The sequence below is a fragment of the Notamacropus eugenii genome, chromosome 6 (genome assembly GCF_028372415.1).
Source record: "Notamacropus eugenii isolate mMacEug1 chromosome 6, mMacEug1.pri_v2, whole genome shotgun sequence".
Classification (NCBI taxonomy): domain Eukaryota; kingdom Metazoa; phylum Chordata; class Mammalia; order Diprotodontia; family Macropodidae; genus Notamacropus; species Notamacropus eugenii.
Genome location: NC_092877.1, coordinates 191935894 through 191960542, shown reverse-complemented (window position 1 = coordinate 191960542; position 24649 = coordinate 191935894).

The following is a 24649-nucleotide window of genomic DNA, read 5'->3' as shown; positions in this document are numbered from 1 at the left end:
ATACAATTAGGAAGTGGGTCTCATTGACTTCCAAGGTTCCTTCCAGCAATGAATCTAGAATCTTATGAGATCACAGATTCATTTGAATAAATCAAGTGAGTAATTTACAACAGACCAGTTGGACATCAGCTTTATTTCATTTGGGGAGTATAATTTCTACCAATACCTTATTATTTTAATTATATTACAAAAGTACAGTATAGATATCCTAGGACAATTATAAAAGATTTTATCTGGTACACAGGTAGAGCTGTGAAGGATATTTTGAGTACTGGGAAGAATGAAACTTCTTGAGGTTGTTTGGGTTTGAAATATGGCTTAACATTGTCCTTTGTGGACAATGGTAGAGAATCTCGTGTAGCTCTGTACCTTGATGCATGACTGCTATCTTTACAGAAAACAAATATTTTCCAATTTTATTATGTATCCCTGAATCATTTTTCATAGCTTAATAGTCAAGTAGAATGCAAATAATAACACTTAAAATGAGCAAACAAAAAGTTTATATGTTTTCTAGATAGAGATGTTAGTCCTATTTCCTCACCCTCACAATTCTGAAAGAATAAAAACTTTACTAAAACTTCACTTCCTGGATCTCACCTTTGTAGTACCAATGGATATTCACAGTGCCTATGGTGGCCATGGATATCCCAGTGAAATTCTGAATCATGAAATACAACAGACTCTCTGCATAGAACACAAGAACCCAAACATTTATTCAGATATCAGAACGCCAAATCCATCGTAGTAGCAAAAATCTATGCACAATAACAATGCAGAAGACAACACCATCCCCAAGCCTCTGCTAGGCTTCCCACAAACTAGCTCCATTAAACAAATCACAAATAGGCTCCCCTAAGCAAAATCACAACCTCTTGCTTCCCTGAATCCTTCCTAGCTCTGACTGCTCTCTCACAAAATTTCCTCTCAGCTCTACTCTAGCTTGGCCTCTTCCTATTCCACCCATTCAGCAAATTCCTCTTACCACAGTCTTCATGTGACTCAGACTTCCATGTGACCCAGGCAGGTCACATGGGCATATTAATGAATGGGAAAGATCTTCCCATTAAGTTACCATTACAATCATCCACGCCCACTCAAACTATTCCTCACACATGACATTCCATTTTTAGTCACTATAATTTTGCACCAGTTATACAACATGCTTGAAATCTTTTCTATACCTCCATCCTTTAGAATTCCTAAAATTCTTCAAGCCTTAGTTCAAGTGCTACTTTGTACATGGAACCTTTCATGACACTTTTATCTGCTAGGGTCTAACCCCCAAATTATCTTATATATGTGCTGTATATACTTATTGGTTCTTACATCTCTGTGTCTACAGTGCCTCTTGCTACAGAATTTGACATCCTCAAGCACAAGGACTTTTTTGTCAGTTTTGTCTTTCTTTCATCAATATGTATCATAATAACCTTACTAAATTGGCCTCAGAGGTCCTTCCCATATCTAAATCTGTATTCCTGTGAACCTTTCAGCCTGGTTTTTAATCCCTTATACCTAGCATATAATCTGGCACATAGCAGACCCAATAAATGCTTATTGATTGACTGACTGATGATTTTATATCCTATTCAGTGGAAAGAGAAGCAATTCTTGAGTTAGAAGACCAGGATTCAAATTCCACATCTTACAGTGCCTATGTGCGACTTTAGGCAGTTCACTTAATCTCCCTGGAAATTAGAGTTTTCTCCAAGATCTAGATCTATGATCCTATGAATCTTTGAGAAAGAGTCTTAAGCCATTCCTAACCTTCTGGACAAGTCTTATAATTTGATGAGCAACTGCTTCTTACAAGTAGAACAGAAGATTAAAAGAAGTCTCTATCTTTAGTACTCTAGGCATATTTTCAGGCAAAAGATAGTGTGCTGATGATACAAATGATTAAAATCCAGCAAGGTAAACAATGTACTAAAGTGATATTCAATACTTCTTATTTTTAATACTTCAATATCCTGCCTCTGAATATCTAAGATTTTTATAGAGAAAATATTGCTCAATCATTTGTCACAAATTAGGGGGCTTTATTGTCTCCTATGATCTTATTTTCTATCCTTGTCAACACAGTTCAATTGAAATAGACAATCCCAGATGTACACTTTGTGGAGGGAGAGACAGAAAGACAGGCAGAAAGAGAGAGAGAGAGAGGTTAGTGATAAATATGGATAGAACACAGAGAGATTGGTGACAGATGATAGAGACTGATGATAAGGAGTGATAGAGATAGATAAGATACAGACAATAGATAGATAAGAGAGAAATGAAGTCCTTTAATATCAGAATCCAAAAGCTAAATCCCAGCTAATATTCCATATTAAGTAACATTAGCATATAAAGTAGGTTACTTTTTCTTAAATAAATAGAGATATTATACATTTTGTGGCTGTGTGGGCACAAAACTAGAAATCAGGAAATAAAAGAGGAAAAAGTGCTATTGTCTGCTAGTGTCATTCTCCACTTTTTATTTTTTTCAACCACTCATGCTCTACAAAAAAGTCCTAACAAGATACTGCATACTGGGGTAATAAGATGCTTAATCAAAATTCCTATTTCTTCCTCATTCTCCAAAACCTTTATCTGATAAATACCTGAAAGAACAGATAAATAAGAAACTCAGTAAAAGGATGAATGAATGAGAGACAGTACTGAAAATGCACCATAGCACCAAAGATCAGTTTTTGGTCTTCTTGACTGTGAACTAGAAAATATTAACAGTTAAGTTGATTCTGTGAGTAGGGATTATTTCATCCTTTTAAATTATATTCCCAGTACCTATCACAGTGCCAAGAATATAGTAGGAGATAAGTAAATGTTTGCTGTTTGATCATCACAGGTTGAAGATCTTTTTCCACGTTTGCAGTGCTTTGTATGGGATTTGTCGTTCAGTCATTTCAGTTGTGTCTGACTCTTCATGACTCCATTTGGAGTTTTCTTAGCAAAAATACTGGAGTGGCTTCTCATTTCCTTCTCCTCTTTATTTTGTAGCTGAGGAAACTGAGGCTAACAGGATTAAGTTACTTTCCCAAGGTCACACACCTACTAAGTGTTTGAGGCTTGATTTGAACTCAGGAATATGTGTCTTCTTCACTCCAAGCCAGTACTCTAGCTACTGTACAACCTCCTTTGTATTTGTATTTAATCCTGCCTAAAGCTAAAAGGTTCAAAAAGCAATTTGGTTTGTTTTGTTGTATTTTTTAGAGTTCTTTCCAGCCCTGTGATTGATTCTGCCTTGAAAATTTCAGATAATTTGGTGCTTATTTCTAATGGCAGAGTTTTTGAGACTACACAATCCTTACCAAATGCAGTAAAGTAAAGCGAGTATCAAGGAGCACTACAAAACCCTCCTTTGTAATCCACAATAAGATAGTTCTCAATCTTTGTTTTCTTTTTTTCTTTTTATGACATTCAGCAACATAGACTTTGAAGATATGTCTGGCTCTCTGCATGCATCTTATTGGTGCAGAAGAGAATGCAGACGCAAGAGTTATGTCTGGGGGATTGCCAGAGTTTCATTGATTTTGTACTTAAAGGTTATTTCCTATGTGAAGCATTTAATTCCTTGCTGCTCAGGTATTGAAAGGGATGTTGTCAAGTTTAAAAAGACAGTAAATCATAGTTCTCTTCCTTTTGGTAAAGTATTATTGAGATTGGCTTGAGATCAACAAGGTATTATTTCTTTTGTTAACACAGTTCTTTACAGGGTGTTTCAGATGATTAGGATATCTCTTGCATAGTAATATGGATATGTAATAGTTCACGGTAATGCAACGTGGAAAAAATGCACAGGAGAAAATAACTTGTATCTTTTGAAAAAAAAAAAAAAAGATTCAACTCCAAAACTCTAAGACTTTTTCTTTCTCAATATGAAAGCTTTTCAAAGAAACTGTTAATGAAAAGCCATTGAACACTTTTATCACTGTCTGGTTCAACCAATCTTTCCAAACTTCTTTCACATTATTTCACTTCCCTTACTCCACACCTCAAATGAATTGGGTTATTTGACGTTTCTTGAACTCAGTATTCTATTTCCCACCTTCCTGGAATATACTACTTCTTCAGTAAGAGCTCTCAGCTCCTCTAGCACTCAGGCTAGACGTCTGAAGACCTGCGTTTAAATTCGACCTTGTACACTTAACAAACTGTGTGAAATTTGGCAACTCACACATGCAGATATAGATATAAATATAGTCCTTTAATATCTAAAAGAATCTGAATGATAAGCACCAGCTAATATTTCACAGTATGTAAAATTAACATCTAAAGTAGGCAGTTTCCTCAAAGAATTATGAGTAATACACACTCTGTAGTTGTAGACCACAAAATTGGAAATAAGAACATAAAAAAGTACTATCATCTCTGTTTGCTTTAGTGTGCTCATCTGCAAATCTGCAAAATGCAAAAAAATAATGACACCTACTTCTCAGGACTGTGAAAATAAAATGGCATAATATTTGTAATATGCTTAGCATGGTACCCTGACACACATTGGGCACTATATAAATACTATTATTAATAGAATTATCAACACTATCATTATTACTGTTATTGCTATTACCTTTATATTTTAGAATCCAGAACGTGATTCAAAGAATCATGTCAAAATGGCACCTCCAGACAGCCTTATCTCATCTTCCTAATTCCTAATTCTAAAATTAAATTGTATGTATTTCTCTGTGTGAAAGCCTAGATGTCTCTACAGCAGACATCTCTCTATAATGTCTCCTGATTCCTATTCAGGGTATGCAGGAACTCTAATAGGTTAGTGAAAAGATTAATAAATTTTCAGCATGAGATTTTTACATCCCAGAATTTAGCATGAAAATAACACTTAATTTATTATGTGTTGATTGTATAGATGAAAGAAAGAAGAAAGAAAGAAAGAAAGAAAGAAAGAAAGAAAGAAAGAAAGAAAGAAAGAAAGAAGAAAGAAAGAAAGAAAGAAAGAAAGAAAGAAGGAAGGAAGGAAGGAAGGAAGGAAGGAGGAAGGAAGGAAGGAAGGAAGGAAGGAAGGAAGGAAGGAAGGAAGGAAGGAAGGAAGAAAGAAGAAAGGAAGGAAGGAAGGAAGGAAGGAAGGAAGGAAGGAAGGAAGGAAGGAAGGAAGGAAGGAAGGACGGTCAGAATCCAAATCTAAACTTAAGCGTATATTACCCACGTTTTGGAGAGTTTGGTTGTTAATTATCAGCACATCCTTCCTCACATCCTTTGTAACCAGAAACAGGTAGAGCCAAAAACACCCCATCTTTATCGTCTGGGCTAGTTTGTGGTGGAACTTGCTTCTCTAATTCTCTCCCTTCATCTCTCCCTCCTTCTCCTGATGTAGGAGGGAAGGGAAGTGATCAGCCTTAAGCTCTTAACACATTAGATATTGCAAAATATGCTCCATCTATGAAAAATATCCCATACTCCATTTTAAGATATTTTCCTGATTAGTGAGGTCTATTGGGTTGACAGTAAAAATGTGAAGAGACAATCAAGAGTAAAGGACAACAACAAAAGCCAAATTAATTATAATCGGAAGACAAATTATAAAAGTTTGCTTGACATAGCAAACAGGTGAAGAGAAGAGAGATGAAGAAATAAACTGTGTTGGATTTCTTCAGATTCTCAATAGTCACAGTCACTGTTCTTTTGTCATACAGTGGGAGACCAAAGGAAGTGGGGAAGCTTTTCCCATCTATTCAATTCCAAATACACCTATTTCCTTCCAACTTCCTTCTCAGCTTATTAAACTCTCCTTAGTCTTGTTGTACTGGCTAGAGGCTCAGTAAAAAAAAATCAAGTCCATGAGAACATAACAAAATCTACCCTCTCCTTCAAACTAGAAAATAGGGAGACAAATACAAGACTAAATAAATTACCTATATAAATTCATCTCTCTCTGCTACCATACTCAGCCTCCTGACTTCCAAAAGAATATAAGCTTCTCAAGTACAAGGAATTTTTAAAAATGTCTTTTTATCCTCAATGTCTACCAGAATTTCTGATGCATATTAGGTGCTTAATAATTGTTGGTGAATTGAATTTGCTTGAATCAAAAAAACAAACCAATATCAGAACTCATAGAGTTGTGTACATGGGCACATTAATCCAAAATCAGTCTTAGCCAGTCTAACCCTAAATGCGTTCATTAACTCAAGAAACGAAGGTCAATAGCATACCAGATCTCAATGGTTTGAATAGGTTAGGTACACAAAATCTACTGTTTGATAAACCCCAGCTTCTGGGATAAGAACTCACTATTGACAAAAATTGCTTGAAAAACTGGAAAATAGTATAGCAGAAACTGAACATAGACCAAGATCTGACACCATATACCAAAATAAAGTCCAAATGGGTACACAATTTAGATATAAAGGGTGATACTATAAATAAATTAGGAGAGCAAGGAAAAATTTATCTTTCAGACTTATGAAGAATGAGGAATTTATGACCAACCAAGAGATAGAGATCATTACGAAATGCAAAATGGGATAATTTTGATTATATTAAATTGACAAGTTTTTACACAAACAAAGCCAATGAAACCAAGATTGGAGGGAAGCAGAAAAGAGGGAAAGGATTTTTACAACTAGGGTCTCTTGATAAAGACCTCATTTCTAAAATATATAGAGAACTGAATCAAATTTACAAGAATACAATCATTCCTCAGTTGATAAATGGTCAAAGGATATGAACAGGGAGTTTTCAGAGGAAGAAAGTAAAGCTATCTACAGTCATTCTCCAAATCACTATTGATTAGAGGGATGCACATCAAAACAACTCTGAGGTACCACATCACACATACCAGATGGGCTAACATGACAAAACAGGAAGATGATAAACGTTCGAGATGTGAGAAAGTTGGAATTAATTCATTGCTGGTGGAGCTATGAGTTGATCCAACCATTCTGGAAAGAAATTTGGAATTATCCAAAGGGCTATAAAAATTTGCATGCCCTTTGACCCAACAATACCACTTCTTGGGTTGTATCCCAAAGAAATCATACAAATGGGAAAAGGACCCACATGTATAAAAATATCTATAACAGCTCTTTTTGTGGTGACCAAGAACTGGATATTGAGGTGACGTCCATCAATTAGGGAACGGCTGAACAAGTTGTGGTATATGAATATAATGGAGTATTATTGTCCTATAAGAAATGATGAACAGGTAGACTCCAGAAAAATCTAGAAAAACTTCCAGAGAAAGAAATGAATGAGTTTGAATGCAGATTGAGGCAGATTATTTTCTTTTTTTGTTTGGTTTTGTTTTGTTTTTCTTTCTCATCATTACTCCCATTTATTCTAATTCTTCTGTACAACATGACTAATGTGAAAATATGTTTAATAGGAATATATATGTAGAGCCTATATTGGACTGCCTGCCATATTGGGGAGAGAAAGAAGGAGGGGGAGAAAATTTAAAACTTATGGAAGTGAATGCTAAAAACTAAAAATAAATAAATTGACTAAATTAAAAAAAAAAGAAATCAAGTCCAATAAAATGTTTGCATCCTTACTTCTTCTATATGAGATACATATACTTATCACATATAAGCCCATGTCAAAGTAGACAGATAATCTTTGAATCAGAGATCATTTTTGTCACATCCTCTGTGTTAGGACCTTAAGCAAGTTGAATAACCTTCCCAACTCAATCTTTTGCAAAAGAAATGCAATAACCTCTTACTAAGTAGTATAATTAGGTACTGTACTTAAGGGGTTACTGTGAGAATTGTCTAAGAATATTTAGGAACTGTTATTAAAGTCAACATAGGGTTGTAATTCTGGGTATATTTAAATTCCTAAGATGAGACCGATATTTCTACATAGGCTTTAAATCATGACCTGTTCTTAAAGCTAATTTTGTCATTGTGGAAAATGGACACACTCAACTTCCATATGAGAGCTGAAGTAGTGAGTCCATTCATTTGATACACAAATCCTACCTAATTAGTAATGGAAGTTGGGGGTTTTAGATGGATCATGCTATTACTGGTAGGTAGAACAATATATTTTGCCGATTTATTTCCTGGTGCATGAAATAAAACGCTTCTCATTTTACTCCTTGTCTTTTTCTATTGTAGTACAAATTGATAGTAACAATTGTATAAATGTCCTTCACAGTGAATGAATACTTAGGATCATTAAAAGCATCTATGACAGTTCAGCAATTCCATTGTATATTTTTCTTTACCTTTGGTTTGCATAACCAAAGCGATTAATCATTTGTGCTGTTTATTATACCGTATTCAATTTCACTTCAAAGTTCTTAGGAACTAGTCTAGTATTCTAACATGAAATATAAACCATTAATAACTACACATAGAGAAAAATATTTTTAAAAATTAAGATGAATTTCCTAAAATACGGATCACTAATTATTTTCATTGATATTAAACTATGTAGTCAATGTAAATAGTATTATAATTATATAAAATAATTACATTATTATATATAGCTTTGAAAATAAGTAAGCTAAATATTAAAATGATGACTAATTGGTGTTGGAGCAGGTAGCCAGCATTCAGTCTGTAAAAGCATGTTCTTAATATTCACCAGTTGCATTGAATTAACATGCATTCATGATGTTGGCTCACTTGTTCTGTCTAGCCAGAAAATACTCTGGAATTGACCCAGGGTATATGATATCTGCTTTCTTTACCCGTTTTGCCTTGATTATGGTTTGATACACTTGAAGAGCAGTAGACAGCTAAGGGGCATTGAAAATGAACAATAAGTTTTCTGGCTTTGACTTTCCAGGTGGCTTTGTTTAAGTCTCCACAGTTTTAAATGCAGATGAGAAGATGACAGAAACATCAAACTGCCCTAAGCACATTTCTGCCAAAGTGCTGATAAAAACTAATGAAAGGAGAAAAAGACTTATGTATGGTGTGATTGAAAGAAAAGTAAAACAATGTTGAACATGAACGTGCCCTGAGTAGTTATGTGGCACTCCCTGACATGTTCTGAAGGGTGACAACGGCAGCATAGATGATAACGTACTAACGAGAGAAAAGGAAGTAAGAAGAAAAAATCCTTCACAAAATGAATAGATGACTTTGAAAAAGCAGTAGCTCTTTGTTGTCTCAAAAAACATGAATCAGCCATTGATGAGTGGGACCAAACTGACTTGATAATTCAGACATTTTACAATTAACAGACTCATTAAGCAATGCTATGAAATCAATGGAACAGGGCTGATTCAATGTATCATGCATAGGAATGTCCCTCATATTTCCGTTGAGCCGCATGTGCTATGTCCCTTTCTATGACCAGCAACTCATAGTGATTGTAAGAGTCTGTTTCAACACAAAATGATTAAAAACCAACATAATAAAGTAAATTTAAAAAACTAACAAGAGTAAGCATATGGAGAAAAAATAAAGAGGTAAAATAATAAACTTTCCATCTTAGAGGCAAGCACTTCCCAAAAGAACTCTGCCACATGACTGCCAACACAGATTAGGGACCAGGTTTGACTATAAGTCATTCCTTCACCTTCTGAAGAGGAACCAAATTGTCCTAGGAGAAAACTCCTCCCATGTGTCCCTTGGAGAACATCCGACTAAGTATCTAAGTAAAGGAATACGTACCTTTCTTCAGCATTGCCAGTTTGGGGGACATTTCAGATAATGATTCAGATACAAATATCTCCAGGGATAGCAAAAACAGATTATCACACTTCATTCTTGGCCAGTGGATAACTAAAAAAAACTATAGGGCATTTCAAATAAGTATTTGAACTCATAATATTGGACAAACAGTACAGCTTGAAAAAAAAAGGGGAACAAACTGGGATGAATCCCAAATAATGTGTGGTTTTCCTTAAAAGGGATCAAACACTTGGGGTTGATCTGAATCATCTTCTAAAATCCTGGAAGACCTTCATGACTAATACTAGGAGAAATTGAGAAGCAAAAGCCCTCAAATTGTAAGTCCTTGCAACTTCTGGGATCTGACTAAACCTGAATGATGACTGTATACTCAGAAACCTCCAGTTAACACCACGACTGCCTTTCCTTTATGGGCTAGGCAATGCTTTCAAACATCCATGTGGAAAAAGAGGTAAGGGAGCTACAGCTCCCAATGTGAAGCCATTTTTTAGTTCATCGTTTCTGAGGGTGTCTCAGCTGGTCTCAGGGACTTCCATAAAGGTTATATTTAATTGTTGACGTTTATAAGAAATAACTCTGACCCTTGCTCTTTCCCGCTCCCTCTTTCTCCCCATCCTTTCTATCCTCTTTGCCTCATCATCCTCAACCTCTTTCTCCTCTTCCTTCTCCTTCTCCTCTACTTGTTCCTTCTTTTCTTTCTCTTCTTCTTCCTCCTCTCTTTCCTTGTCTCTCTTTCTCTCACTTTCCCCTCTTTCTCTTTTCCTCTGTCTCTCCAGCCCCATGTTTTCCGTCTGATTCTATCTTTGCCTGTCTGTCTCATTCTGTATACTTCTGTCTCAGTCTAACTCTGTCTCTGTGTCTCTCTGTCTGTCTCATTCTGTGTGTCTGTGTCTGTCTGTGTCTGTGCCTCTCTGTCTCTGTCTCTCTCCTCCCCCATCCCCACAGTGCCTTCAAACTTTGAAATGGAATATTTCTCTTTAAAACTGCATATACAATAACCAAGCAGAAATCAGTATTAAAGTACATTAAGATTTATATGCACAAAGCCTAGATAACTTAGACAATGAAAGTTAAATTTTCAGGTAAACAATGAAAGGTAGGGAAATAAACCCCCCCTTGTCCCATAGACAAACACTTGTAAAATTGTCGAGCTTTCACATAGAATAGGGAAAAGGAACAGGAAGTATAAGAGTTCATTACTGACCCCAGGAGAATTTACTTTTCCCCAGGTGAACAGAGAAGGAGCAGGAACGATGTGTTAGATAACCTGAGGTCTCTTGTCACTTCTGACCACAAGTTACTGCTCCTGCTTCTCCTGGATCATATGTAGGTCAACAGGGTAGTTCACATTCAATCTTTATCTCATAATCCCCTTTAAAGAGATCAGGAGTCAACCACTGGAATTTGTTTGATGTCGAGGAGGTGTATAAAAACCCACCCTATGGGAGTTTGGTGTTCCTTGGGTCTAGAATGATTCCTACTGTTTTCTGTGACATCTTTTACATTCAGGGATGGTAGAGTCTAGTTAAGACATTTTTAAATCAAAATAAGGGAGACTTGGATATGTTTGTAGCATAGGAAGCAATAGGTAGGGAGACTGTCAATTACAGATGTTCACAAATTTATTTGGCTTACCAACCTCATTTTAAAAAAATTATTCAGTAACCCCCTCCTGGAAATCAATTTACTTTTATTCTTTAAGGGTATTTTTGAGTTATTTAAAAAATATAAAATCTTTTAAAACAACAAATCTTAAACCTAATAATTTATTTTAAATTTGTGGATTTTTTTCTATGCATTGAGATAGTGATGATGCAATATTGTATCACATAACTTTATGGTATCATATTGCAAAGAAGTCATTACACATATTCCTGTTGAGGCATGCTGAACTTCCTGAAAATGTGCTACACTCTCACCTGTCAACATTTAATTATTTTTTAAATTCTAATTTATTTATTTATTTTTAGTTTTCAACATTTATTTCCACAAGATTTTGAGTTCTAAATTTTTTCCCCATGTCTCCTATTTGCTGACCTCAAGACAGCATGCATTCTGACTACCTCTTTCCCAATCTGCCCTCTCTTTTATTACACTCCTCTCTTCTCTTATTACCATCCCCTGTATTTTCTTCTAGGGCAAAATAGATTTCTATGCCCCATTTCCTGTATATTTTGTTTCCCAGTTGCATATAAAAATAATTTTTAACATTTGTTTTAAAAACTTTGAGTTCCAATTTCTCTCCCTTCCTCCCTCCCCACCCATCCCCACTGAGAAGACAAGCAGCTTGATATGTGTTATATATGTATAGTTATGTAAAAGACTTCCACAAAAGTCATGTTTCTGAAAAACAAACTATATTTCCCTCCATCATATCTTGCCCCCCCCATTTATTGTAGTCTCTCTTTTGACCATATCCCTCCTCAAAAGTATTTATTTTTAAGTAAGCCTTCCCATTTACACTCCCTTCTATCATCACCCCACTTCCCCTTTATCCTCTTCTCCGCTACTTTTTTGTAGTGTGAGATAGATTTTCACTGCAAATTGAATGTGCATGTTATGCCCTCCTTAAGCCAAATGTGAGGAGAATAAGGTTGACTTTTTACCTCTCACCTTCCCTCTCTTCTCTTCCATTGAAAAAGCTTTTTCTTGCTTCTTTGATGTGAGAGAGAATTTGCCCCATTCTATTTTTCTCTTCTCCTCCCAACATATTCCTCTCTCACCCCTTAATTTCATTTTTTGGATATCATCCCTTCCTATTCAACTCACCCTGGGCCTTCTGTCTATATGTATATAGACAAGTACCTCCAACTACTCTATTTCTAAGAAAAGTCTCAAGAGTTATAAATATTATTTTCCATGTAGGAATGTAAACAATTCAACTTTAGTAAATCTCTTAAGATTTATCTTTCCTGTTTAGCTTTTCATGTTTCTCTTGATTCTTGTGTTTGAAAGTCACATTTTCTATTCAGCTCTGGCCTTTTCATCAAAAATGCTTGAAAGTCCTCTATTTCATTGAATGACCATTTTTTCCCCTGAAGTATTATACTCAGTTTTGCTGGGTAGGTGATACTTGGTTTTAATCCTAGTTTCTTTGACTTCTGGAATATCATACTGCAAGTCCTTCTATCCCTTAATGTAGAAGCTGCTAAACTTTGCATTATCTTGATTGCATTTCCACAATACTCAATTTATGTCTTTCTTGCTGCTTGCAATATTTTCTCCTTGACCTGGGAACTCTGGAATTTGGCTATAATACTCCTAGGAGTTTTCCTTTAGGGATTGTTTTCAGGAGGTTATTGGTGGATTCTTTCAATATTTATTTTACCCTCTGGTTCTAGAATATCAGAGAAGTTTTACTTGATAATTTCTTGAAAGATGATGTCTAGGTTCTTTTTTGATCATGGCTTTCAGGTAGTCCCATAATTTTAAATTGTCTCTCCTGGATCTCTTTCCCAGGTCAGTTGTTTTTGCAATGAGATATTTCACACTATCTGCTATTTTTTCATTCCTTTGGTTTTGTTTTATAATATCTTGATTTTTCATAAAGTCATTAGCTTCCATCTGCTCCATTCTAATTTTTAAGGAATTATTTCCTTCAGTGAGCCTTTAGATCTCCATTTCCATCTGGCCAGTTCTCCTTTTTAGGGTATTCTTCCCTTCATTGGCTTTGTGGATCTCTTTTGTCATAGACTAATATAACTAAAATAGACTATGTCTATTTTTTCAGCGTTATTTTCTTTAGCAGTTTCTTGGGTCTCCTATAGCAAGTGGTTGACTCATTTTTATAATTTTCTTGCACCACTCTCATTTCTCTTCCTAATTTTTGCTCTACTTCTCTTACTTGATTTTCAAAATCCTTTTTGCGCTCTTCCATGACCTGAGACCAATTCATATTTTTCTTGATGGCTTTGGAAGGAGGAGCTTTGACTTTGCTGTCTTATGTTTGCATGTTTTGGTCTTCCTTGTTGCCAAAACAAAATTCTATCTTCTGATTCTTATTTTTTGGTTTTTGTTCATTTCCCCAGGCTTTTGAGCTCCTTGTCTAATTAAATCTCTGCTTCCAGTAGGGTTGAGGGGTGTACAGTCAGCTGCTCGATTCCCCCACAATCTGTAGGTATAGAGCTCCAAAAACGGTCCACTGTCTCTGCCCCTGCTGCTGTTATGGTTTCTGTGGGTTCCTCAACTCCCTCTGCAACCCTGGGGCTGGGACCAGACCACTCTACTCTCCCACACTGGTCCCACAGGCTTTTTCCACTGACCTTCCAATTTATCCTCGGTGTTTTGGGATCCTGAAGTCTGGAAACTGCCACAGGTGTGAGAGATTCAGCTTCCCCAAGGCCTGCTCAGGTCTTGTCTGTGCCAGCACAGCCCACAGTAAACTGCTCCCTGCCCCCTGTGTGGCATGATAGATACTTTCCAGTGACTTTCCAGGATGTCTTAGACTGAAGAATTGCTTCACTCTGTCATTCTGTAGGTTCTGCAACTCCAGAATTTGTTTAGAACCATTTTTTGCAGGTATTTGGCTGGGCTAGGGGATAGAACTCTGGAAAGTACATGCTGTTACGCCAACATTTGCTTATTAAGACTTGTCAGTGGACTTGACTACTAATTGGTTATAACTTGAAATTTGTGTGTTTGTTTGGAAAATAAGGTAATCATTATGACTTTTAATGCAGTCTTTTCCTTCATTCTTGAAGAGGACCAAAATGACATCACTACACTCAAGTCAGTGTGTCCAACTCTCAGACCAGTACAAACTCAGAATGTTCTATCACAGACACAAATACCCCATACAAACCCTTGGGGTGACTTCTCCAAATTTGTGTATCTCATGCTTCTTTTGAGCTATTTCAATTCTTTTTTGCTCATACAGAAGAGCACCTTCTCTGGTGTGGGCACTCCATGCTGAGCAGCCCTGTGCCAGTGTCTCCCATGTCACACAATCAATTCCAAAGTTCTTAAGAGAGACCCTGACAGTGTCCTTGTTTTGCTTCTTCTGATGACCACGTGAACACTTACCCTGCACGAGTCCTCCATAAAATAGTCTTTTTAACAAGCATTCATTTTGCATTCAAACAACATGGCCAGCCCATCAGAGTTGTGGTCTCTGAAACAGAGTGTCTGGTATCTAATTCTGCCAGTTGATATTCAGAATCTTCCTAAGACAATTCAAATGGAAATGATTGAGTTTCTTGGCATGGCACTCATAGACCGCTCATGTTTCACAGACTTTCAATGAGGTCAGTACAGCAGCTCATATATGCTTCTACATATGGATGCCGTGGTGCTGGTATGCTTTGTTGGTGTTAATTGTTAGGCCAAAATTAGCAAAAAGCATATAATCAATCCATAATTTGCTGCATCTAAACTTCAGAGGCTGCACTGAATGCATAGTACTCTGTAAACAGAAAATCATGCACCAACACTCCCTCTACTTTGGTCTTGGCTTGTAACCTGTTCAAGTCAAAGAATTTACCATCAGTGCGGTAGTTTACCTTGATGCAGTGCTCATCCCCATTGAAAGCATTTGACAACATGACTGAAAATATCATGCCAAATACATGGGAGCAAGCACACAGCCTTGTTTCATTCCATTGTTGCCTGGGAAAGCATGAGAGTATTGTCCATTATACAGAATCCAGGTAATCATTCCATCGTGAAATTGACATACAATGCTGATGAACACCAGGAAACCAAATTTTGGCATAATTTTCCATAAGTCCTTATGACTGACTGTGTCAAAGACCTTGGTCAAATCTCCAAATTTTGTGTACAGACTGCTCCTGGCATTTCTCCTGGAGTTGTCACACAGCCAACACCATATTAATTGTTCCTCTGCTTTTTCTGAAGCCACACAGGCTCTCAGGTAGGTGACCATCTTCCAAGTGAAGGATCAACTTATTGAGGAGGACTCTGGCAAGAATCTCTCCACATAAGAGAGAGACCTTCCTGTGATCAACACAAGACAATCTATTTCTTTATAGAGATGGATAAAGGTAGCATCTTTAAACTTCTGGGGGACAACTTCCTCTTGCCATATAACCTAGAAAATTTCAGTCAGCTTTCATACAAGCAGTGGATTCTTTAACTTGTAAATCTCAGCTGGCATAGAATCAGCACCAGGTGCTTTGCCACATAAAAGGAGCATAATGGCATTCAAAACCTATTCTTCAATTGGAACTTCTGCTAGGGAAAGAATGACTTCAACCTGAGGTAAATGGTCAATAGTTTCAGTATTGATTAATGATTATCTGTTGAGAACACTATGGAAGTGTTCAGTCCATCTCTCTAGGATCCTATCCTTATCACTAATTAATGTGGCTCCATCAGCACTGAGTAGTTGAGAAACACCACAGGTCTTTGGCCCATAAATAGCCTTCAGGGCATATAAAAGTGCTTTGGATTGTTACTATCAGTGCAAAACTAAATTTGATCAGCCTTCTTAGTTAGCCAAGAATCTTGCATCTCTTTAAACCTTGTTTGTACTTTACTTTTGATGGAATTAAATGCTGCTTTCTTAGAAATGGATGAACTATCTTGCTGGTAAACTCTGCTAAGTTCTCATTTTTAATTTAGCAGCTGTGGAATTTTCCTGTCATTTTCAACAAACCAGTCTTGATGTTGGTGAGTGTTGTGACTCTGACGAGCAAATTCAGAATTATACACCAAATCTCTGAAAGTTGTCCACTCCTTTTCTTCTCCACCGTTGCCCACTGTGTGTTGGCTCGACTTTCATTCCAAGTCAGCAACAAACCGTTCCTTTTTCAGAGAATTAATTCCCCTGGTAGTCATTTTGCCTTGGGAACACCAATTTTATTGAATGAAAATATTAGGTTTGGAGAGGATAAGTCTATGATCAGTCTAGCACTCTGCGCCACACATTGCTTTTATCACTTTCACATATGTCTGCCTCTTCTTATGATCACATAGTCTAGTAAATGGCAGTTTTTGCTACCAGGGTGCATGCATGAAGTTTTATTGCATTTGAGTAAACCAAAGACAGTGTTGGTGATGAGAAGGTAATAAGAAGCACCAGTCTTCAGTAGGAAGTGACCATTGCTGTTGCTGTTTCCAACTCCATTTCTCCCTAGGACTCCCTACCAAGTCTGATAGTCTGAGCCCACTCTAGCATTTTAAAGTCACCCAGAAATATAAGCTTGTCCCCTTTTAGCACATTGATGATAAAGTTCTCCAGAATATTGGAACAATTATCTCTATAACTATCTCTTTGTAGCAGATTAGAAGTATTGTACCATCCTCTAAAATATTTCACAAATGCTTTTAGTAGATAACTGAGGAAGAAAGGAGAATGTGAGTAGGCCTATACTTTACATACATAAATACAGAGGAAAAGTTTGAAATCAAATTCACAGCTTGGACTTACACTCAGTGCTTATTTTGGGAAAATGAATACAGTCAACAAAGTAGATTAAAATGTTCTCACATGTCCTCTTATGTAATTTCTTCCCAATTCAATTGAAACTGCTCAAGGGTAACCAAGTGTACAACAGGACCTAAAAATTTTCCTTTAGCTGCACCATTATTGCTTATAGAAGTTTGGCTTCTTGCCTTGTGCATTATGTATTCATATTAGGCCTTAGTTCTTAAAATCGTAAATCTGAATCATTCATAATGGGGTGTTGTGACTAGAATATATTTTGTTTTCCTTTATAGACCATATGTTTTCACCTAGTATTGACTGCGTAAGTTCAGTTCAATTGTAGTTAGAATGCCTAATAATCAGTAAATATCTCTTGAGATGATGGAAATTCTGTTTTACATAACAAAAAATATTTTTATGATTTTCAAGGCTTTATTTAAAAAAAAACAACACAATAATCTTTATGTAACCAGAATTGTATATAATGTTAAGAGTTGCATAATATTCATATTATAAGAATGTAAGCATGTATAGATGAATCTTCATTTCCATGGGAAATGTACTGGTTTTATTCAGCTATAACAACATAAGGAAATTTATTTTGGAACAATACAAATGTACAAACCCATCTGTTTGCTCCACTGCTATGTGTAGATTAAAGGGTGACTGGTATCAATTTTCATTTTATTATAAATTATTGAATTTTTTTTTGCAGATGGATTTTGTAAGTGTGTTACTATAGTTAAAACATAGACAATGTAAGGGATTATTACAGGCCCAAATCCTGAAGCTGCTATTCTCCTTTCCCTTTTCTTTTTCCCTTCTGTCTTTTTCTTTTCTGTTCCAATAAGGAATTCAAAAGTAATGAATTGAACCCTGGGAAACCGACAAACAAATAAGCATAATGAGGAGTGGGGTTTTATCCTTTACCTTTAGGAAATAGGCAGCTCCCCATAAAATGTGATGGGGGATATCACAGGACTTAGCCAGTCCCCATCAAAAATACTTCTCACCAAAATTGGCCCAAGACTCACCCTACATGGAAAATAATTGCCTGTACAAGATTTACAGAGCATTATCCATTAGGAAGCCAGAGTTAATGAAAATATTACTTTAGATTTTGATAGTCCCTTGTATTGGTCAGAATGCTTTTTGTGATCTGATAAGTGGCAAGATTGGATAACATTTCCCAAAAGTTTAGCATATCAACTATGGACTTAGAACTATAAGTGAAGTGTCCTTCCTCTTTACTTAAATTTCTTTTTATTGACTCAGTGAAAAGCACACAATTGCTCATTATCTACCTTATTTTAGTATATACTAGATGATCGGATTAATGGGTTGATAGGTGCTCAGGGAATGAGAAACTGCCAGTTTTTTTCATGAGGACTAGAGTGAATGAAAAATATAAGTTTTAAGGCTTCCAGAGAAGCATTAGAACACTAGGGCTGGAGGATAATGTGTTTTGTATGCTTCAGAGATAAATTTTGTTTCTGATCAATCTGGCTTGACAAACATATGAGCATGCATACATATATACATATACACATAGATATGTCCATATATCCAGATAAGTACAGGAATGGATGTAGATACAAATATTGTTCTTACTATATGTCAGGTACTGTTTGAAGTAATCAGTCAATTAGCAAGCACTTATTAATTATTTATAATGTACCAGGTACTTTGCGAAGTGGTGGGGATACAAAGAGAGACAAAAGACAGTTCCAGTCCTCAAGGACCTCACAGTCTAATAGGGAAGACAACAAGTCAAGAAATATGTGCAAATAAGCTATATAAAGAATAAATAGGAAGTAATTAACAGAGAGGAGGTACTAGAATTAAGGGGATAAGAAAGGATTCTGCAGCTTTCTGTAGAAGACAATATTTTAATTTGGACTTGAAGGAAGCCAGGGAAGTCAGGAGTTGAACAGAAGAAGAGAAATAAAGCACTCCAAGTACAGGGAATAGCCAGTGAAAATACATAGAGTTGAAAGATAAAGGTTCATGGAATAGCAAAGAGGCCAGTGTCACTGAATAGAAGCATGAGATGATGGGGGAAGGTGGTGATGGTGGTAATAAGGTACAAAAAGCCTGGAAACATGGCATGGGGGATAGTTTATGAAGGACTTTGGATGCCACAAAGAGGACTGTATATTGGATTCTGAAGTTGAGTCATTGGAGGTGATAAGATCAGACTTGCATTTTAGGAAAATCATTTTGGTGGTTGAACAGAAGACGAATTACAATGGGAAAACTTGAGGCAGGCAAACCAACAAGCAGCCTGTTGCAATAGTCTGTGAATGAGGTGAGAAGGCTTTTTCACAGGGTGGTGACAGTGTCAACAGAGGGAATGAGGTTTTGAGAGATGTTACAAAGGTGAAGTCAGCAGGTCTTGGCAACATAGTGGATGCGTGAGGTGAGAGATTGTGTGGAGTTAAGAATGACACCTAGCTTATGAAACTTGGTCACTGGGAGATGATTGTCTTTACAATAATGGGGAAGGTAGGGAGGGTTTGGGGTAAACATAATGATTTTCAGTTTAGACATATTGAGTTTAAGATGACTATGGAGATATCTGTCCTGTCCTCTGAAAATAAGTTGGAGATGGAAGACTGGAGGTCAGCAGAGAGGTTAAGACTGGATAGCTAAATTTGATAGTCATCCATCCAGCTCACAAGATCATCAAGTGAAGTAAAGCATGAAGCAAAAGGATAAGAGGGTATGGGATGGAGCTCTCAGAGACATCTGAAAGGAGTCATTTCTGTATCATAACCAATAAATGCTTACGTAGCCTTTTCTTAAAGACAACAAAAGAAGAGAGACCCTTCTGAGGCAGTATGGTTCACTTTTGGACAACTTTAATTGCTTGAAATTTTTCCTGACATCAGGCTTAAATTTATCTTTTTGCAAGATTCATTACTTTTGAAAGTTCTTCACTTTAATATTTCTTCAATTTAAAGGATTTGGGAGTGCAATAACTCTTCACAGAGTTTCTTTAAAAACAAATATGAAATTAAATAAAAATTAGACTAATTCTAGATTATTTTGTGAACTTTCTACCCTTATATAGTTCTTTTTGAAAAGGGCAGGGAATTAAGATTTCTGGGAGCCTAGATGGTGCAGTATGCAGTAATTTTGCCATAACTCTCCCATCTTCGCCTACTAATAACCACAAAATAGGGGCCTGCAAGTAATCCTAGAGCAGCAAAACCAGTAAAAAGGATAGGGCGAAACAATTTTTAGCCCCAAAACCTTGTAGGATAGGCAAGAAAGGTATATCTCACTCAGGTAAAAAGGGGAGAGCAGTCCATGACAGGAAGCATCCCAGAAAACCAGCAACAAACCAGAGAAAGATGCTGAGCCCCAGTGCAGGACCCTCACATGCCTCAGTATAGCCAGGGGAACTGACAGACCCCAACTTTGAGAGCCACCACATGCTTCAGTGTAGCCATGGGCAAAGAGGCCTCTCCCAGCATCCAGACCTTCATGTGCTTCAGCACAGCCCAGGGCAAACAAACATCCTCCAGCAGCTAGAACTCCCCCCGACATATTTCAGTGTAACTCCAGGGAAACAGACAAATCTCACCAGGCCTCAGCACATGCCAGACACTATTAGAACCCCAACTTAGTATCAGGTAAGCTGCCAAACACCTACAACCTACAGCAGCACCAGCCACCCTTTACCCCACCACATCTGTGAGCACCAGACATTAGGGTCTTCCAGGAACCTTAGGGAATCATCAGTGCAGCTCCAGGTAAACAGCCAGGGTGAGCAACCTCTGGAACAAGAAGTCTAAGATAATACTCTTCTGCACTGGGAGTAGAGACAAAATTGAAAAAAAAAGAAAAAAGACCAAAAAAGATGAGCAAAAACAACAACAAAAAAGAATCTGACCATATGAAGTTATTTTGGTGACAGGAAAGACCAAAACAAATTCAGAACCAGACAACAATATCAAAATGCCAAGGAGAAAAATCTTAAAGCAAAATGGGAAATAGTCTCAAGTTCAGAAAGAACTCATGGAAGAGTTCAAAAAGGACCTTAAAAATCATATAAGAGAGGTAGAAGAAAAGCAGCAAAAAAGAAATGAGAGTGATGCAGGAGAATTATGAAAAAAAAGACTCCAGAGCTTGGAAACCTGCTTACAAAGTAGAATTGGCCAAATGGAAAAGAGGTATAAAAATCCATTGAAGAAAACAACTCCTTAAAGAGTAAAATTGGCCAAGTGGAAAACAAAGTACAGAACTTAGTTAAAGAAAGCAACACTTTAAATGCAAGAATTGGGCAAGTGGAAGCTAATAACTGTGATACATCAAGAATCAAACAAATTCAAAAGAATGAAAAAGTGGGAAAAAATGTAAAATACCTCATGGAAAAAATAACTGACTTGAAAAATAGATCCAAGAGAGACAATATCAGAATCATTGGACTTCCTACAAGTCATAATCAAATGGAAAACAACTTTCAAGAAATTGTCAAGGAAAATTTCCCTGATGTTCTGGAACTAGAGGGCAAAATAGGTTTTGAAAGGATCCACTGATCACCTTAGGAAATCAATCCCAAAACAAAAACACCAAAAACATTATAGCCAAATTTCGAACTATCTGTTCAAGGAAAAGCATCGCAAGTGGCCAGAAAGAAACAATTCAAATACTAAGGAGTCACAATCAGGATTACACAGGATTTGGCAGCTATAACATTAAAGATCAAAGGTAGTGGAACATGACATTTCAGATGGCAAAGAAGCTAGGACTACAACCAAAAATCACTTACCTGGCAAAATTAAACATAATACATCAAGGGGAAAAATGATTATTCAATGAAATAGGATTTCAAGCTCTCATAAGGAGAAGACCATAAATGAACAAAATATTTGATCTTCAATATTAACACCCAAGAGAAGTTAAAAAGATAAAAACTGAAAAAAATAAGAGATTGAATAGAGCTAAACTATTTATATCTTTACATGGAAAAAATGATGATTATACCACTGATAGTACACCTAGAAGGACTATAAATATAGGGTAGGGGTATTCAGTGAATTTGAGGAAATGACATAAAAAATAAAGGATGAGGAAGAGGAGTACACTGGGTGCAGAATGAAGGGAGAGGTAGAATGAGGTAATAATACACATGAAGAGACACAAAAGCCCTATTACAGTGGAGAGAAAGATGCAAAGGTGGGCGAAAGGCATTGCTTGAATCATAATTTCATCAGTATTGGCTCAAAGAGGGAATCATATACACAATCAACTGAATGTTGAAATCTATGTTACCCAACAGGAGAGTAGGAAAGGAAGATATTAAGCAAGGTTGTGAGATGTAGAGGTGTGGGTGAGGGGTGGGAGTGAGACACTAACAGAAGAGGTGGCAGATGAGGGATGTTGTACGCAGAATCAAAACATTGGTGAGGAGGCAAAGGATGAAAGGAGAGGGAGGACAAATAGGAAGAAGAATAGGACAGAAGGAAATACACAGCTGGAAATCATAACTGTGAATGTGAATGGGGTGAACTCACCTATAAAATGGAAGTGAATGGTGGAGTGGATCAAAAACCAGAATCCTACAATATGTTGTTTACAAGAAACACACTTAAAGCAGGCAGACACACACATAGTAAAGGTAAGAGACTGGAGCAGAATCTATTATACTTTAGCTGAAGTAAAAAAAAAAAAACAAAAAACAGCAGTGGTAGCAATCCTGATCTTAGACAAAGTAAAAGCAAAAACATACTTAATCAAAAGAGATAAAGAAGGAAACTACATCTTGCTAAAAGATACCATAGATCATGAAGCAACATCAATACTAAAATATATATGTAGCAAGTGTTACAGCATCCAAATTCTTTTTTATATTGATGTTATTTATTTTTAATGTTCTATAATCACTACCATATAACTTAGATTATTTTTCCCCTACCTACCCAACACCTCCCCCCTCCCTCCCTGAAAAGGCATGCACTTCTAAACAGGATCTCCACATACATTTCTATTAAATACATTTTCACTATAGTCATACTGTGTAGAAGAACTACAATGAATGGGAGACATGATACACACACGCAAAAAAATGATCTGCTACATTTTGCATTTGACTTCCATAGTTCTTTCCTGGATGAAGAGCATTTTGCCTTAGAAGACCACTGGGAATTTTTTTTAAGCCCTTGCATTGCTATGAAGTTCTAAGTCTTCTAGAAAAAAGTTTTACACACTGCGGTCATTGTGGTGAACAAAGTTCTCCTGCTTCTGTTCCTTTCACTCACCATCAGATCAAGTCAGATCAAGTCTTTCTAGGCCTCTCTGAAGTCTTCTTGTTCATCATTTCTTATAGCACAATAGTATTACATTATATTCATATACCATAATTTATTTGACCATTCCCCAATTGATGCATATCCCCTTGATTTCCAGTTTTTGGCCACTACAAAGAGCACTACTGTAAATATTTTTATACATGTAGGACCCTTTCCCATTTTTATGATCTCTTGGGGATACAGTCCTAGAAGCGATATTGCTGGGTCAAAGGGTATGCACATTTTTGTAGCCTTTTGGGCATAGTTCCAAATTGCTCTCCAGAATGGTTGGATCAGGTCACAACTCCACCAACAATGAATTAGTGTTCCAACTCTCCCACATCCTCTCCAACATTTATCATTTTCCTGTTCTGTCATGTTTGCCAATCTGATAGGTGTGATGTGGTACCTCAGAGTTCTTTTGATTTACATCTCTCTAATCGAAAGTGATTTAGAGCATTTTTTCATATGATTATAAATATCTTTAATTTCTTCCTCTGAAAATTGCCTATTCATATCCTTTGACCATTTATCAATTGGGGAACGAATTGTATTGTTGTACATTTGACTCAGTTCTCTATATATTCTGGAAATGAGACCTTTATCCTCAAGATTAGCTGTAAAAATTCTTTCCCAATATATTACATCCCTCTGAGTTTTGGTTGCATTCGGTTTGGTTGTGCAAAACTTTTTCAGTTTAATGTAATCAAAATTATCCATCTTGCACTTCATAATGCTTTCTATCTCTTCTTTAGTCAAAAATTCTTCTCTTCTCCATAAGTTTGATGAATGCACTATTCCTCGCTCCTCCAATTTGTCCATAGTATCAATCGTTATACCTAGATCATGTGCCCATTTGGACTTTGTTCTTGTGTATGGTGTGAGGTATTGGTCTATGCCTAGTTTCTGCCAAACTATTATCCAGTTTTCCCAGCAATTTTTGTCGAACAGTGAATTCCTATCCCAGAAGCCAGGGTCCTTGGGTTTATCAAACAGTAGATTGCTATATTCATTGTCTTCTGTGTCTTAAGTACCTAGAATATTCCGCTTGTCTACCCTTCTGTTTCTTAGCCAGTACCAAGTGGTTTTGATAACTGCTGTTTTATAACACAATTTGAGATCTGGTGGGGCTAGGCCACCTTCCCTAGCATTTCTTTTCATCAGTCCCTTTGATGTTCTGGACCTTTTGTTCTACCAGATGAGTTTTGATATTATTTTATGCATCTCTAGAAAATAATCATCTGATAGTCTAATTGGTATGGCACTAAATAAGTAGATTAATTTAGGTAGAATTGTCATATTTATTATATTGTCTCGGGCTACCCATGAGCAACTGATGTTTCTCCACTTACTTA